Below are 15,767 nucleotides of genomic sequence, written 5' to 3'. Positions count from 1 at the left end.
GCCAGTAATTCCTGGCCACTGCTTGCTGTCTTTGGCTTCAGATACTTCCTATTTCTCTCCAGGCCACTGTACTTCTGAACTAGCAAAGTATTATTACAGTAAATCTCAACTTTTTATATTTATGTGTTTTGTGCTTGAAAGACTTAGAGACCTACATAGTTTTGCCAGTTCCATATCAGCTTGTAATTATGGCAACAAAAGAATTAATTTCCATTGCCACAGGTGTGCCTGAAGAGACAGAAAAATCATCAGTTATTTTAGTTCAAAGGAAGGGGACTGCTCTGAAGCACTGGAGATTACTGTTTAAAAAAAAAGTAGTAAATTTTGAACCTCTTTTATGTATATTCAGTAAGATTCAAAGAAACATCATATCTATATAACCAACATGGTCAGTAATGAAAAAAACCCTAACTCAACTATAATTTAAAGAAGAGTTTAAAAATGATTGCCAAATTAAAAGCAATAAAAGAGTTTGTGAAAAAAGTTTGCCTATAATAGCAAATTGAATTTTTGAAATGTTCATTAAATTCTCTGAGTCCAAATAGATACAAATAAAAATGATGAAAGGAAAGATGTAGACAGAAGCAAGAAATTTAATACACATATAACAAAAATTTCAGAAGGAGAGAGCCAAAGAGAAATACAAATAAAAAGATAATTAAGGGAAATCTGAATTAGCTGAGTCTGTTTGAAATTTAAAATGGGCTCACTAAACACAAGGCAAATTAAGTTTAAAAAGAAAAATTAGTAGCCCTAGTTTAAGGAAAATAAATTATATTTAAGCAATTTTTGAATGAAAGAGATGATTTCCAGATAGTCTCAACAGTTTAAAAACTACATAAAAAATAAGTACAATGAAAATTCAGTATATCAAAGGTTATGGTAAATGGCCAAACAAGCAATTCTAGAAAGTGAGAGCCTACATATTTATAGTATTAAACATGAATGAATAAAACTAATTTTAAAAATATGTCAACACATTTGAAAATGAGCAGTTAAATTTAAGAAAAGTAGGAGAAAGAAGCTAATTTATACAAAAGATAAATAAGCAATTACAAATTAAAACTCTGAACAATCATAAAAGCTAACAATGGGTTCTTTTAAAAACATAAAAATATAATATGTTGGTAAATCTAAACAAAAAATAGAAACATTAATAAAATAATACATTTATACAAATTTAAAAATAAGATGCATATGTCTATATTAATAATGGAAAAATCTTAGAGATATATAAGATTTTATAGAAACTATAAATTAGTAAAATGGACTGCACAATAACGAGAAAGATCAGATAGCCAGAGAAATAATTAAAAATTGTATTTTTTTAAGGCTCCTGTCCAGCTAGTTTTACAGGTGAATTCTTCTAAATTACTTCCAAGGATGAATAACTATAAAGAACCTAAGTAAAGAAGAAAAACTCAGCTAGTATAAACCTAATACCAAAATTTGATTAAAAATTTGTGGGTTTTTTTCTCCTTTCCCTTGTACTTCCTTCCCTTCCTTTTCTTTCCTGTCTTCCCTTTTGCTCTTATTCTTTTTGTTTGCTTGCTTGCTTATTTTCTGAAGTGTATATAGCTAAGACATTTTTAAGAAAAAAAAAAGAGATGAACCATGAAAGTCATCCTAAGATATTTTAATGTTATATTAATTAAAATAAAGTTGCCAGATTTTGTCTCTCCATGTATATACATATACATTATATATATATATATGTATACATATATATGTGTGTATATATATGTATATATATGTGTGTGTGTATATATATGTTACTTTTTTTTTTTTGAGACTGAGTCTCACTCCATTGCCCAGGCTGGAGTACAGTGGTGAGATCTGGGCTTGCTGCAGCCTCCATCTCTTGGGTTCAAGCGATTCTCGTGCCTCACCCTCCCTAGTAGCTGGGATTACAGGTGCACACCACCACACTCAGGTAATTTTTCTATTTTTAGTAGAGACAGGTTTTGCCATGTTGGACAGGCTGGTCTCGAACTCCTGACCTCAAATGATCTGCCTGCCTCAGCCTCCCAAAGTTCTGGGATTACAGGCATGAGCTACCATGCCTGGGCTGTTGCTGTGTTTTATAAATATATGTGATGTTACTATATTATTGTGATATAAAAATATAAATATCTTTTATTTTAATTACAGTAGCATTAGAGTATCTTAGGATATATATATACACACACACAAATAAAAATGTTTATATGATACTCTGTTACTACATATATGTCTATATGTGTGTATATGTATAATATTACATGTAAATATAAAAGTAGTTGTATAATGCAAATATCACCCAATAAAATAGGTAAATGAATTTAATTTAAAGTGAAATTAACTAATAATGATACAGACAATATCAAGTTCTTATATACCTGGAAGTGGAAGTTAGACTAGGAAACAATTACACGTCTGACAGGACAGTGAGTTACCATTCAATCCAAAAAGACTGGGAGAAAGTGAGTTTGGCTCAGATACGGTCTTTACATTCATGGTTTTTCTGAGAGCACTGTTTATTGAGATAAATAGAAGCTGCACACTCAGTTCTGTTAGCTAGCAACTTAAATATCCTATGCTTTGCATGATTTATAAATAATTGTTTTATTTTGTTTTGTTTTCATCTGGCTGACTGAGTATAAAAGAGCTATATTATCAGAGTGTTTGTTAAAATGTCATTGCAAAATGTTTTACTTACATCAATGCAGTAATTGTTTCAGAAAACTTCCTAACATGGCTCATCATTTGTGTATGGCTTTTTTATTTTTATTTTTGGTAACAGTGAGTTTTCTCTGATTGGTAAAAAATAAGAGTTCACTTTTGAAGTTGGTGATGCTCATGGGAAAATATTAGGCAGTAGATGCAACATGTAATATAACAAATTAAATATATGACGCTCTTTAAGAACAAATTATAGTTTTTGAAGAAGTATAGTTTAGACATACAGCTTATGTTATTGAATTAGGCCTGGAGAATGGGGTATTTTATGAGCAGCACTTTTTAAATGAAGTGCATTTTTTCGTTTATATGACAGTTATCTGCCAGTGACGTTTTTACCTTGTTTTTACTTATAGGGAATGGAGTTTGGGTTTTGTACATGCTTAGCATCATGCACATATTTAAATAACAAAAGAAAAACATACAGTGGGAAAGTAAGGAGTATCTTGTTAGTCCATGTGATAACGACTTGAAGTGAAAACGAATACATAGAACAGCTCCTGTTATGAAGGCTCTGTTTTTCCCAAATAAGAATTGTTTGCACCTAGTATTCTGATCTGGAATTACGCCTCCCCCATCTAGAATTTAAAGTGCCTCTCCGCTGCCACAACAAGATGAAGTTCCAGATTAGAGTGCTGTAGGGCTAAGCAATTAGATTTTTCTCCCCAAGTAAATATAGTAGACCACTGAAAATTCTAAAGTCTATAAAGAGAAAACTTCTGGAACGTTAGAGCAAATCATTTGGCAATAATTTTCTTTTTTTTTTTTTTTGAGATGGAGTTTCACTCTTGTTACCCAGGCTGGAGTGCAATGGCACGATCTCGGCTCACTGCAACCTTCGCCTCCTGGGTTCAAGCAATTCTCCTGCCTCAGTCTCCCGAGTAGCTGGAACTACAGGCGTGCACCACCATGCCCAGCTAATTTTTGTATTTTTAGTAGAGACGGGGTCTCACCTTGTTGACCAGGATGATCTCGATCTCTTGACCTCGTGATCCACCCGCCTCGGCCTCCCAAAGTGCTGGGATTATAGGCGTGAGCCACCATGCCCGGCCTGGCAATAATTTTCTTGAAGGAAGCTATGAACATTTGCAGTTGCAAGTCATGAACTCGCAGCAAAGAAGCTCTTAACAGGGGAAAGCAACTGGTCTCTTTGAAATTAGCATGAAACAAATTCAGCTCATTTCACACAAATAATCAGCCAAGCTTGAACAATAATGCAAGGAAGTAAATCCAGACCCAGGGAGAAGTAAGGCAACATTCTCTTAGCCAGTCTCAATTCATACCAATCCCTCAGTGCACAGCAAGTGGCGGTTTATATTAGAGTTCCACTGTATACTCTGAATTTGTTTATGCTTACACTAAACATGTGGTAAAATACATCTGGACTCTTCATCATGGTAGGGGCTTAATTTTTCCCAACAAATCTTATTTTTTGTTCCTTAATTTTGTAAAGTCTCAACTTAGAGAATTCTCCTAGCTATTGCTACAAATAGGGGTGAACACTACTTGCTTATTACAATCTCATGCCTAGATGGAACAAATTGAGGCTTAGTGTGTATGATTTTGCACCCATTATTGGGGACGTTCAAGCAATGTTACATTTTGTTCTTTTATTTAACTCTCATTAAACCATTTTTAATGCCCAGATCTTTGGGCTGGCAGAACATTAAGCCTTGGCTACTTAGTCTCACTTCCTGGAAACTTACACTCATTAAAATACTGAAATGACCTCTCTAGGCTTGGGTAGTACAGTTTACCTGAGACTCTGTGTCCAAGCCTTCCTACCTTGGTGGGAAACACAACTGCCCTGGTTTCAGCTTCTCCAGGTCTAGCAGCAGCTCTTGCCCTCCAAAACCCTGCTATCTCTATTGCCCTAGGCCTCACAGGCCTTAGGGCACCCCGGATGTTAACATCTCTGACTCTGTCTCTTTCATCTATTAAAGTCACCTACTTCTTTACCCTTAAGCTTCTCGGAAACAAAAGCAAATAGGACAAGCTGTATGTGGGACATTTCTGTCTCTTTTTGTTATTTCCTTAACGCAAGAGAACACAGAACTTGTGTGAAGGAGATGAGGGATGGAGAAGGATAGTTAACAAAAGAATATAGAGAACAAGACACAAAATAAATATTTGCTGCTTCATAGGTTGTCAAAATCTTTTATAGAATGCTCTCTTGATAAAGCTTATCTCTATCTGCATATTAATAATAACACCATCTAGTCTCATGGAGGATGAAAAAACATCATTTTCTAGAGTGATCAAAGGGATTAGTGGAACATTTATATACCTAGAAGCATGGTTTACACATATGAATATAAGTAACAACAGGCAGAAATATGAGAAAGATTCTATGTGGTTTTGAAACATATGCTATAATATTAGCATGAATTAAGACTTAGTCTGACTTATATTAACCAAATATTTTATAATTAATCTAAGTCCCTCAAACTGCAGTGCCTAGGAGTATCTTATGATTATTTATTTATTTATTTATGTATGTTGAGACGAGGTCTTGCTCTGTCACCCAGATTAGAGTACAGTGGTATGATCACAGCTCACTGCCACAGTAGCTGGCACTATAGCCACACACCACCATGTCGGGCTAATTTTTGTGTGTGTGGGGTGTGTGTGTGTGTAGAGACAAGGTCTTACTATGTTGCCAAGGTGGGTATGGAATTCCTAGGCTCAAGGGATTGCCCACTTTGGCCTCTCAAAGTGCTGGGACTACAGGTGTGAGCCTCCACACTCAGCCGGTTATTCCTTCAATAATAGCATCAACCAAATGGTCCTTCAGCCTCCTTTGCTTTGATGGATAACCTCGGTCAGTTCCTTGAATCTCAGCTCACTGCAACCTCTGCACCCCGGGTTCAAGCAATTACCCTGCCTCGGCCTCCCGAATAGCTGGGATTACAGTCATGAGCCACCATTGAGTCACCATGCCTGGCTAATTTTTGTATTTTTAGTGGAGACAGGGTTTCACCATGTTGGCTAGGCTGGTCTCAAACTCCTGACCTCAGGTGATCTATCCACCTTGGTCCCAAAGTGCTGAGATTACAGGCATGAGCCACAGCACCCAACCTAGTTCCTTGAATCTTAATACTTATTTTGGATAAACTACTAACAACAGCAAGTTGTGAACAAATTTCTAACCTCAGTGCAGGCTCATTGCAGGAGCAGTTCAGAAATGCAGCACCTCAAAAGGAAATGGCTATCATGTGTTCCTGTGGGCACCAGACATTCCTGAAGGAATTGTAGATCATGGACTGTGATCTATTATTTTTAAATTAATGATTGACTTTTCTTAAACTGATTTTTTTAATGTGCTCACCATGTAAGAAAGCACATGGTTCAATGAACATTTAGTAAAAACACATTTAATTTTTGAATCAATGACACAGGGATGCTTTTGTGGACTTATTTCTACTCAGTTCTGAATTATATGTTAACCGTGTATAATAGATGTTTAGTAAGGAATAGGGGACAAAATTAGATGTTATTCTAAATAGCTCGTGCTTGATTTTAATGTCACGTGGTTCCTATTTTCTGTAATTATCTATGAATAACGTCCTATGGCCTTGCAATTCAAAATGTTTTCTGTGGACCAGCAATATGAGCATCACCTGATAACTTGTTAGAAATGTCCCACCCTGACCTACTGAATCAGAATCTGCATTTATTAGGATAAAAATGGTAGAAAAGTTTGAGTGACACTGCTTAAGGTTACAATTTAGACTGACTTATCTGGGGAGCTTTTGAAAAATATAGATGCCAAATTTTCACAGTGGATCTATTGAATCAGAATAGCTCAGAGTTGCATACAACAAGTGCATTTAAAAAACCTCCATGGGTCAAACTTCTTATGTGCCTATTAACACATAAAACTACATAGTAAGTGTTGACTTATATTTTCAGGATGAATTGTCACAAGCTAACATTTAGTTAAAATGCTGAAACTATTTGAGTGACCAAGCCAACAGATTTGAGGATTAATTCAAGTTTATAGACTTGTGTCATTTCCTTATGCTGTTAATAATTTCTGTTATTTATTATAAAATAATTTAAACTAGAGAGTAAATATTTATGATATTTTCCCCAAATGCATGAAAAGCATTAAAATGTCACTAGAATATTTTATTTTGTGTTACATTATGTTAATAGTAAAAGTTCTATCTGAAATGTTTCTTCTATATGGCATAGGACTACTAAACAGTTTTATAATCTCACATTTGAACTGTCCCCACTAAGCACTTATCATTTACAGTTTGCCAGAATAGTGGTAGCTCCTAGGTTCTTGCTTTTTTAGTGTCACATAACATAATATAGACCTTACACACACGTCTGAGTGTTTTTTATCCTTTAGCGTAAGTAACCTTTTTAAATAATAGCAACAAAATAAGAGTGGTAACAATTTGTAGCTTGATTGTTATAATCTGGATGAGAATCTATTAAGACAAAAACGCCAACCTTTTAGATCAGAGTTCAGTTTTTTTTTTGTTTTTTTCTTCCTAACAAGCTAGATTCTAAGATTGTGTGTTGAGAGACACAGTCTAGCTCTGATGGTTAATTTCATAACTAATTTTTCATTTCTTTCTTGAATTATTTTGTTCGTCCCATTTTCTCTTTGTTAATTATTTCTAGTTCTAGTCTGGAAAAAGTTAATTGCTACCTTAAGGAACACATATACTATCCTGAGAATTAAATAACTGATCTTATTTAAAAGTTGTGTTTATGAGATAAAATTGGGGGTGACTTTCAGTAACTCAGTGGGATGCAATGATTTGTTTTTCCCTTAAAACAAAACATAAACCAAACCAAAAACTTTTATAAACATTTTATGAAAACTTTGCCAGCCATTAGATAAATAAAAGAGGGTTCAAGAAACTAATAATAAAAATAAGCTCTTTCTGTTACTTTTAATGTACCGCATGCTCAAATATATTGTCTTACATAGTAGAACTGTGATTTACTTCACAGTCACTGGATTGAATGACTCTTTTTTCTGCCTTCAGACAGCATGAAAAGTTGAGACTTTATCCTAATCTCAAAGATCTTTCAGACATTTAATTACAGAATTTGCTTTGTTAACTAGTTTTGTTGACAACTCTTAATAAGTGGAGGGATTCTCTCAAATGTAATTTCAGTATAGCTTTTACCCCACATAAACTCACTTTGTTTTATTTTGGCTCCAGTGTAAATTCAGAACACTTGACTATTTTCCTGACTTCTATAACCTACACTGTCCTATAGGAGAATCCTATTTATGAGCTGTAACTGCTAGTTTGCTAAACTTTTTTCCCTCTCAATAAAGTCTATTGAGTCCATTTGAAAATTATAAATCATACTTTTATTTTTTTTAAATGGTAGTTGATTCACAGTCTTTGGTACTGTGATGCACCTTACAAATGTTTTGCAGGATTCACAGCTATAGAAAACAACTCACAGTTTGGAAGTTACCACTGTGGTGGCACTTTAAAATACAAGTGTTGGTATAATTAATATGAGCCAGTTAGCTATTTAATTAAGTTTATCAAATATTTATTGAATTGCCTGCTGTGTAAAAAGTACTATACCACATCTCTCATTTTCTTTTCTTTTTTTTTAAATATATATTTTATTGCGTTTTCGATTTTGGGGTACATGTGAAGAACATGCAAGATTGTTGCATAGGTACATACGTGGCAGTGTGGTTTGCTGCCTTCCTCCCCATCACCTATATCTGACATTTCATCCCATGTTATCCCTCCCCAACTCCCCACCCCCTGCTGTCCCTCTCCTAGTTCCCCCCCACAGACCCCAGTGTGTGATGTTCCCCTCCCTGTGTCCATGTGTTCTCATTGTTCAACACCCACCTATGAGTGAGAAGGTGTTTGATTTTCTGTTCTTGTGTCAGTTTGCTAAGAATGATGGTTTCTGGGTTCATCCGTGTCCCTACAAAGGACACGAACTCATTGTTTTTTTATTTTCAACCTCTGACTCTCTAAGAGAATATATTGACTAATTTAATAGTCTTAATACTCATTTTTAACCAGCATTCCACTAGATTCGAATTCCTTGAACTATCAAGAGAAAATCATCGCGTGAACGCAAAGTAACCTGACAATAATTCTAAATGCTTTGCTACAAAAATAGTTATAATTATTAAGTTATGCTATTATAAGAAACCTTTGAAAGAATTTTAAATTCTAATTTCTCCCTTGTTTCTTTTTAACCCTGGCCCCAGGAAGACTCTGATCTTACCTTACTGTTCAAGGCTCAAAGAAACAGAGAAATACTGTAAAAACAAAAGACAGTAGACAACAATATCTGTTTCTGTTAGTTGAATATGAACAGCTAAATATTTAGTTGCTAAACCAAAGTTTATCAAGGAAAGAAAGAGGTTATTTATAGTGCTAATTATAGTTAAGCATGTAATGAATAATACCAAGTACAGAAAAAGGAGAAAGATCAAGGAACACAAGGAATAATTTTCCCTCAAGACTTTGTCCCATCGTGGAATTATTCTTCTAAAAGCAAGTGATTAAAAAAGGAATACTGAATACTCAAGCAAGTGATTAAATAAGGAATCCTGAACACCCAAATTTGTTCTTGAAAGATATTGGGTTTCCTCTGAAGGAAATGACTATAGGAAGAACACTGCTTCAATCACTAGCTGAACAATGAACTAGATGACCTAATAAGGCTTTTCCATCTTTGATATCTTGATACTCATGTTTATACATTTTCCTGTTGTTTAATTTTTTTTTTTTTTAAATGAGACAGAGTCTCACTCTGTTGCCTGGGCTGGAGTGCAGTGGTGCAATCTCAGCTCACTGCAACCTCTGCCTCCCAGGTTCAAGCGATTCTCCTGCCTCAGCTTCCCAAGTAGCTGGGATTATAGGTGTGCACCACCATGCCCGGCTATTTTGTATTTTAACTATAGATGGGGTTTCACCATGTTGGCCGGGCTGGTCTCAAACTCCTGACCTCAAGAGATCTTTCAGCCTTGGCCTCCCAAAGTGCTGGGATTACAGGTATGAGCCATTGCCCCTGGCCCCTGTTGTTTGATTTTTAAAAATCTTTTTATGGAACTTATGAAAACTTTTGTGAAAAAGACCCAAGTTGGAAATAGCTTATTCACTGACAGTAGAGAAGCAATGAAAACAACTCCCTACTCATTTCACTGAAGTAGTAATAAGTAGAAGTAAATATTCACTTGAAGTAGAGACGGTAAATATTCACTTCTTCATTCATTTAACAATCATTCTTTCAGTGCTTATTATATGCCAGGCTGTATTATATGAGTACAAAAGTTTGACATCCTAACTCTTTACCAACCTAATGTCTTGGTTAAAAAAAAAATAGGCATAATGTACATATAACATACTTGATTCTCTGATCCATGAATGAAAGAAATCAATATTATATAAAATGGGAGGGTGCTGTGTGAGAGGAAGAGACTGAGGATGATCTTGCTTTCAGTGAGCAACAAAATAATTCTATACATGCTGCTCTCAACTCCATTTTCTCAGTTTGCGTGTCCTGGAGCTGTGCTCTATGAGGATATAGGATGTGGGAGTGGAAAAGATGGACTTAGGCCCAGCTTTCACTGTCCTATAGTGGTGGGTCCCGTGTACCTACTCTAATATTCCTTTGAGCTAGTTCTAGGTGTCAAGAATCCTAAAACTAGGAATAAAGCTCATCAGCAGACAGGCATAAGAGGACACAATTTTGCCTGGAGATGTTCGAGGTGCGGTAAAGTACTGTGCAACTTTTGTGTGATGGAAATTGTGTGAGATATTGGTGATAGAAAGCAAACAAAACAAAGATTAAGATCTTCAAGGAACCTGCAATTTAGAGAAGGAGGTGGATATAAATCTAGCCACTTATGATGCAGTAAAGTTTTATACTTATACTTTGAACAAAGTTGACTGCAGAATTCTCAAATTTATTTTATCATGGGAAGAAATTAAAAACTGTAAATGTAAAAGTTCTAATGTATCTAATAAATAGAATATTGTTAGTTATAGTAAGAGTATGGGAAAGGTAAACAACCAAAAGGAAAAACAAACAAACAAAAAAACTAATAAATGAATTTAAAATGAATGCTTTGCTGTAAGAAATGACAAAAATTTTATTCATTACTTTAATTCACAATAAATATTGGGTATCAAAATGTTGTCAAATTACAACATTAACCAGTCAGGCTTCAACAGAAAAGCCCCCACAACTCTCTGCTTACTTAATTGCTGCCCATATGAGGATGCACAGGTTAAAATGTCAATACATCAACTGATACCATGAAACTTATTTTTTTTTAATTGCATTTTAGGTTTTGGGGTACATGTGAAGAACATGCAAGATTGTTGCATAGGTGCATACGTGCCAGTGTGATTTGCTGCCTTCCTCCCCTTCACCTATATCTGGCATTTCTCCCCATGCTATCTCTCCCCAACTCCCCACCCCTCGCTGTCCCTCCCCTATTTCCCCCCAACAGACTCCAGTGTGTAGTGCTCCCCTCCCTGTGTCCATGTGTTCTCATTGTTCAACACCCGCCTATGAGTGAGAACATGCGGCATTTGATTTTGTGTTCTTGTTTCAGTTTGCTGAGAATGATGGTTTCCAGGTTCATCCATGTCCCTACAAAGGACGCGACCTCATCGTTTTTGATGGCTGCATAATATTCCATGGTGTATATGTGCCACATTTTCCCTGTCCAGTCTATCATCGATGGGCATTTGGGTTGGTTCCAGGTCTTTGCTATTGTAAACTGTGCCGCAGTGAACATTCGTGTGCATATGTCCTTATAGTAGAATGATTTATAATCCTTTGGCTATATACCCAGTAATGGGATTGCTGGGTCAAATGGAATTTCCATTTCTAGGTCCTTGAGGAATCGCCACACTGTCTTCCACAATGGTTGAACTAATTTACACTCCCATCAACAGTGTAAGAGTGTTCCTATTTCTCCACATCCTCTCCAGCATCTGTTGTCTCCAGATTTTTAATGATTGCCATTCTAACTGGCGTGAGATGGTATTTCAATATAGTTTTGATTTGCATTTCTCTAATGACCAGTGATGGTGAGCATTTTTTCATATGTTTGCTGGGCTCATGTATGTCTTCTTTTGTAAAGTGTCTGCTCATGTCCTTCGCCCACTTTTGGATGGGCTTCTTTGTTTTTTTCTTGTAAATCTGTTTTAGTTCTTTGTAGATTCTGGATATCAGCCTTTTGTCGGATGGGTAAACTGCAAAAATTTTTTCCCATTCTGTTGGTTGCCGAATCACTCTAATGACTGTTTCTTTTGCTGTGCAGAAGCTGTGGAGTTTGATTACGTCCCATTTGTCTATTTTGCCTTTTGTTGCCAATGCTTTTGGTGTTTTGGTCATAAAGTCCTTGCCTACGCCTATGTCCTGGATGGTTTTGCCTAGATTTTCTTCTATGGTTTTTATGGTGTTAGGTCTTATGTTTAAGTCTTTAATCCATCTGGAGTTAATTTTAGTGTAAGGTGTCAGGAAGGGGTCCAGTTTCTGCTTTCTGCACATGGCTAGCCAGTTTTCCCAACACCATTTATTAAACAGGGAATCCTTTCCCCATTGCTTGTTTTTGTCAGGTTTGTCAAAGATCGGATGGTTGTAGATATGTTGTGTTGCCTCCGAGGTCTCTGTTCTGTTGCATTGGTCTATATCTCTGTTTTGGTACCAGTATCATGCTGTTTTGATTACTGTAGACTTGTAGTATAGTTTGATGTCCGGTAGTGTGATGCCTCCCGCTTTATTTTTTTTTTTGCTTAGAATTGACTTTGCTATGCGGGCTCTCTTTTGGTTCCATATGAAGTTTAAGGTGGTTTTTTTCCAGTTCTGTGAAGAAGGTCATTGGTAGCTTGATGGGGATAGCGTTGAATCTGTAAATTACCTTGGGCAGTATGGCCATTTTCATGATATTAATTCTTCCTAACCATGAACATGGAATGTTTCTCCATCTGTTTGTGTCCTCTCTTATTTCGTTGAGCAGTGATTTGTAGTTCTTCTTGAAGAGGTCCTTTACGTTCCTTGTTAGTTGTATTCCTAGGTATTTTATTCTCTTTGTAGCGATTGCGAATGGCAGTTCATTCTTGATTTGGCTCTCTTTAAGTCTGTTATTGGTGTATAGGAATGCTTGTGATTTTTGCACATTGATTTTGTATCCTGAGACTTTGCTGAAGTTGCTTATCAGTTTCAGGAGATTTGGGGTTGAGACGATGGGGTCTTCTAGATATACAATCATGTTGTCTGCAAATAGAGACAATTTGATTTCCTCCTTTCCTATTTCAATACCCTTTATTTATTTTTCTTGCCGGATTGCTCTGGCTAGAACTTCCAGTACTATATTGAATAGGAGTGGTGAGAGAGGGCATCCTTGTCTAGTGCCAGATTTCAAAGGGAATGCTTCCAGTTTTTGCCCGTTCAGTATGATATTGGCTGTTGGTTTGTCATAAATAGCTTTTATTATTTTGAAATATGTTCCGTCGATGCCTAGTTTATTAAGGGTTTTTAGCATAAAGGGCTGTTGAATTTTGTCAAAGGCCTTCTCTGCATCAATGAGATAATCATGTGGTTTTTGTCTTTGGTTCTGTTTATGTGGTGAATTACGTTTATAGACTTGTGTATGTTGAACCAGCCTTGCATCCCCGGGATGAATCCTACTTGATCATGGTGGATAAGCTTTTTGATGTGCTGTTGCAGTTGGCTTGCCAGTATTTTATTGAAGATTTTTGCATCTATGTTCATCATGGATATTGGCCTGTAGTTTTCTTTTCTTGTTGAGTCTCTGCCGGATTTTGGTATTAGGATGATGTTGGTCTCATAAAATGATTTGGGAAGGATTCCCTCTTTTTGGATTATTTGGAATGGTTTCAGAAGGAATGGTACCAGCTCCTCTTTGTATGACTGGTAGAATTTGGCTGTGAACCCATCTGGACCTGGGCTTTTTTTGGGTGGTAGGCTCTTAATTGCTGCCTCGACTTCAGACCTTGTTATTGGTCTATTCAGGGTTTCGACATCTTCCTGGTTTAGGCTTGGGAGGAGGCAAGTGTCCAGGAATTTATCCATTTCTTCCAGGTTTCCTAGTTTATGTGCATAGAGTTGTTTGTAATAATCTCTGATGATGATTTGAATTTCTGTGGAATCTGTGGTGATATCCCCTATATCGTTTTTTATTGCATCTATTTGGTTATTCTCTTTTCTTTTTTATTAATCTGGCTAGTGGTCTATTTTGTTGATCTTTTCAAAAAACCAGCTCCTGGATTTATTGATTTTTTGAAGTGTTTTTTTGTGTCTCTATCTCCTTCAGTTCTGCTCTGATCTTAGTTATTTCTTGTTTTCTGCTAGGTTTTGGGTTTTTTTGATCTTGCTCCTTTAGCTCTTTCAATTTTGATGATAGGGTATCAATTTTAGATCTCTCTTTGCTTCTCATGTGGGCACTTATTGCTATATATTTTCCTCTAGAGACTGCTTTAAATGTGTCCCAGAGATTCTGGTATGTTGTGTCTTCATTCTCGTTGGTTTCGAAGAACATCTTCATTTCTGCCTTCATTTCATTGTTTATCCAGTCAACATTCAAAAGCCAGTTGTTCAGTTTCCATGAAGCTGTGCAGTTCTGAGTTAGTTTCTGAATTGTGAGTTCTAGCTTGATTGCACTGTGATCTGAGAGACTGTTTGTTATGATTTCCGTTCTTTTGCATTTGCTGAGGAGTGATTTACTTCCAATTATGTGGTCAGTTTTAGAGTAGGTGTGATGTGGTGCTGAGAGGAATGTATATTCTGTGGATTTGGGGTGGAGAGTTCCGTAAATGTCTATTAGGTTTGCTTGGTCCAGGTCTGAGTTCAAGTCCTGGATATCCTTGTTAATTTTCTGTCTCGTTGATCTGTCTAATATTGACAATGGGGTGTTAAAGTCTCCCACTATTATTGTGTGGGAGTCTAAGTCTCTTTGTAAGTCATTAAGAACTTGCCTTATGTATCTGGGTGCTCCTGTATTGGCTGCATATATATTTAGGATCATTAGCTCTTCTTGTTGCATTGATCCTTTTACCATTATGTAATGTCCTTTTTTGCCTCTTTTGATCTTTGTTGGTTTAAATACTATTTTATCAGAGACTAGGATTGCAACTCCTGCTTTTTTTTTTTTGCTCTCCATTTGCTTGGTAAATCTTCCTCCATCCCTTTATTTTGAGGCTATGTGTGTCCTTGCATGTCAGATGGGTTTCCTGAATACAGCACACTGATGGGTTTTGACTTTTAATCCAATTTGCCAGTCTGCCTCTTTTGATTGGGGCATTTAGCCCATTTACATTTAAGGTTAGTATTGTTATGTGTGAATTTGATCCTGCCATTTTGATGCTAGCTGGTTGTTTTGCCCATTAGTTGAAGCAATTTCTTCACTGTGTCAATGCTTTGCACCATTTGGTATGTTTTTAGAGTGGCTGGTACCTGTTGTTCCTTTCTATGTTTAGTGCTTCTTTCAGGAGCTCTTCTAAGGCAGGCCTTGTGGTGACAAAATCTCTCAGCAATTGCTTGTTCGCAAAGGATTTTATTTCTCCTTCGCTTATGAATCCTAGTTTGGTGGGATATGAAATTCTAGGTTGAAAGTTCTTTTCTTTAAAGATGTTGAATATTGGCCCCTACTCTCTTCTGGCTTGTAGGGTTTCTGCCAAGACATCTTCTGTGAGTCTGATGGGCTTCCCTTTGTGGGTAACCCGACCTTTCTTTCTGTCTTCCCTTAGCATTTTTTCCTTCATTTCAACCCTGGTCAATCTGACGATTATGTGCCTTCAGGTTGCTCTTCTTGAGGAGTATCTTTGTGGTGTTTTCTGTATTTCCTGGACCTGAATATTGGCTGCCTTGCTAGGTTGGGGAAGTTTTCCCGGATAATATCCTGAAGAGTATTTTCCAGCTTGGATTCATTCTCTTCATCACATTCAGGTACACCTATCAAATGTAGATTAGGTCTTTTCACATAGTCCCATATTTCTTGGAGACTTTGTTCATTCCTTTTTACCCTTTTTTCTCTAATCTTGCCTTCTCATTTTATT

The sequence above is a fragment of the Aotus nancymaae genome, unplaced genomic scaffold (genome assembly GCF_030222135.1).
Source record: "Aotus nancymaae isolate 86718 unplaced genomic scaffold, 86718_ANA_hifiasm-v0.15.2.pri h1tg000006l, whole genome shotgun sequence".
NCBI lineage: Eukaryota > Metazoa > Chordata > Mammalia > Primates > Aotidae > Aotus > Aotus nancymaae.
Note: the sequence above shows the minus strand (reverse complement) of the source record.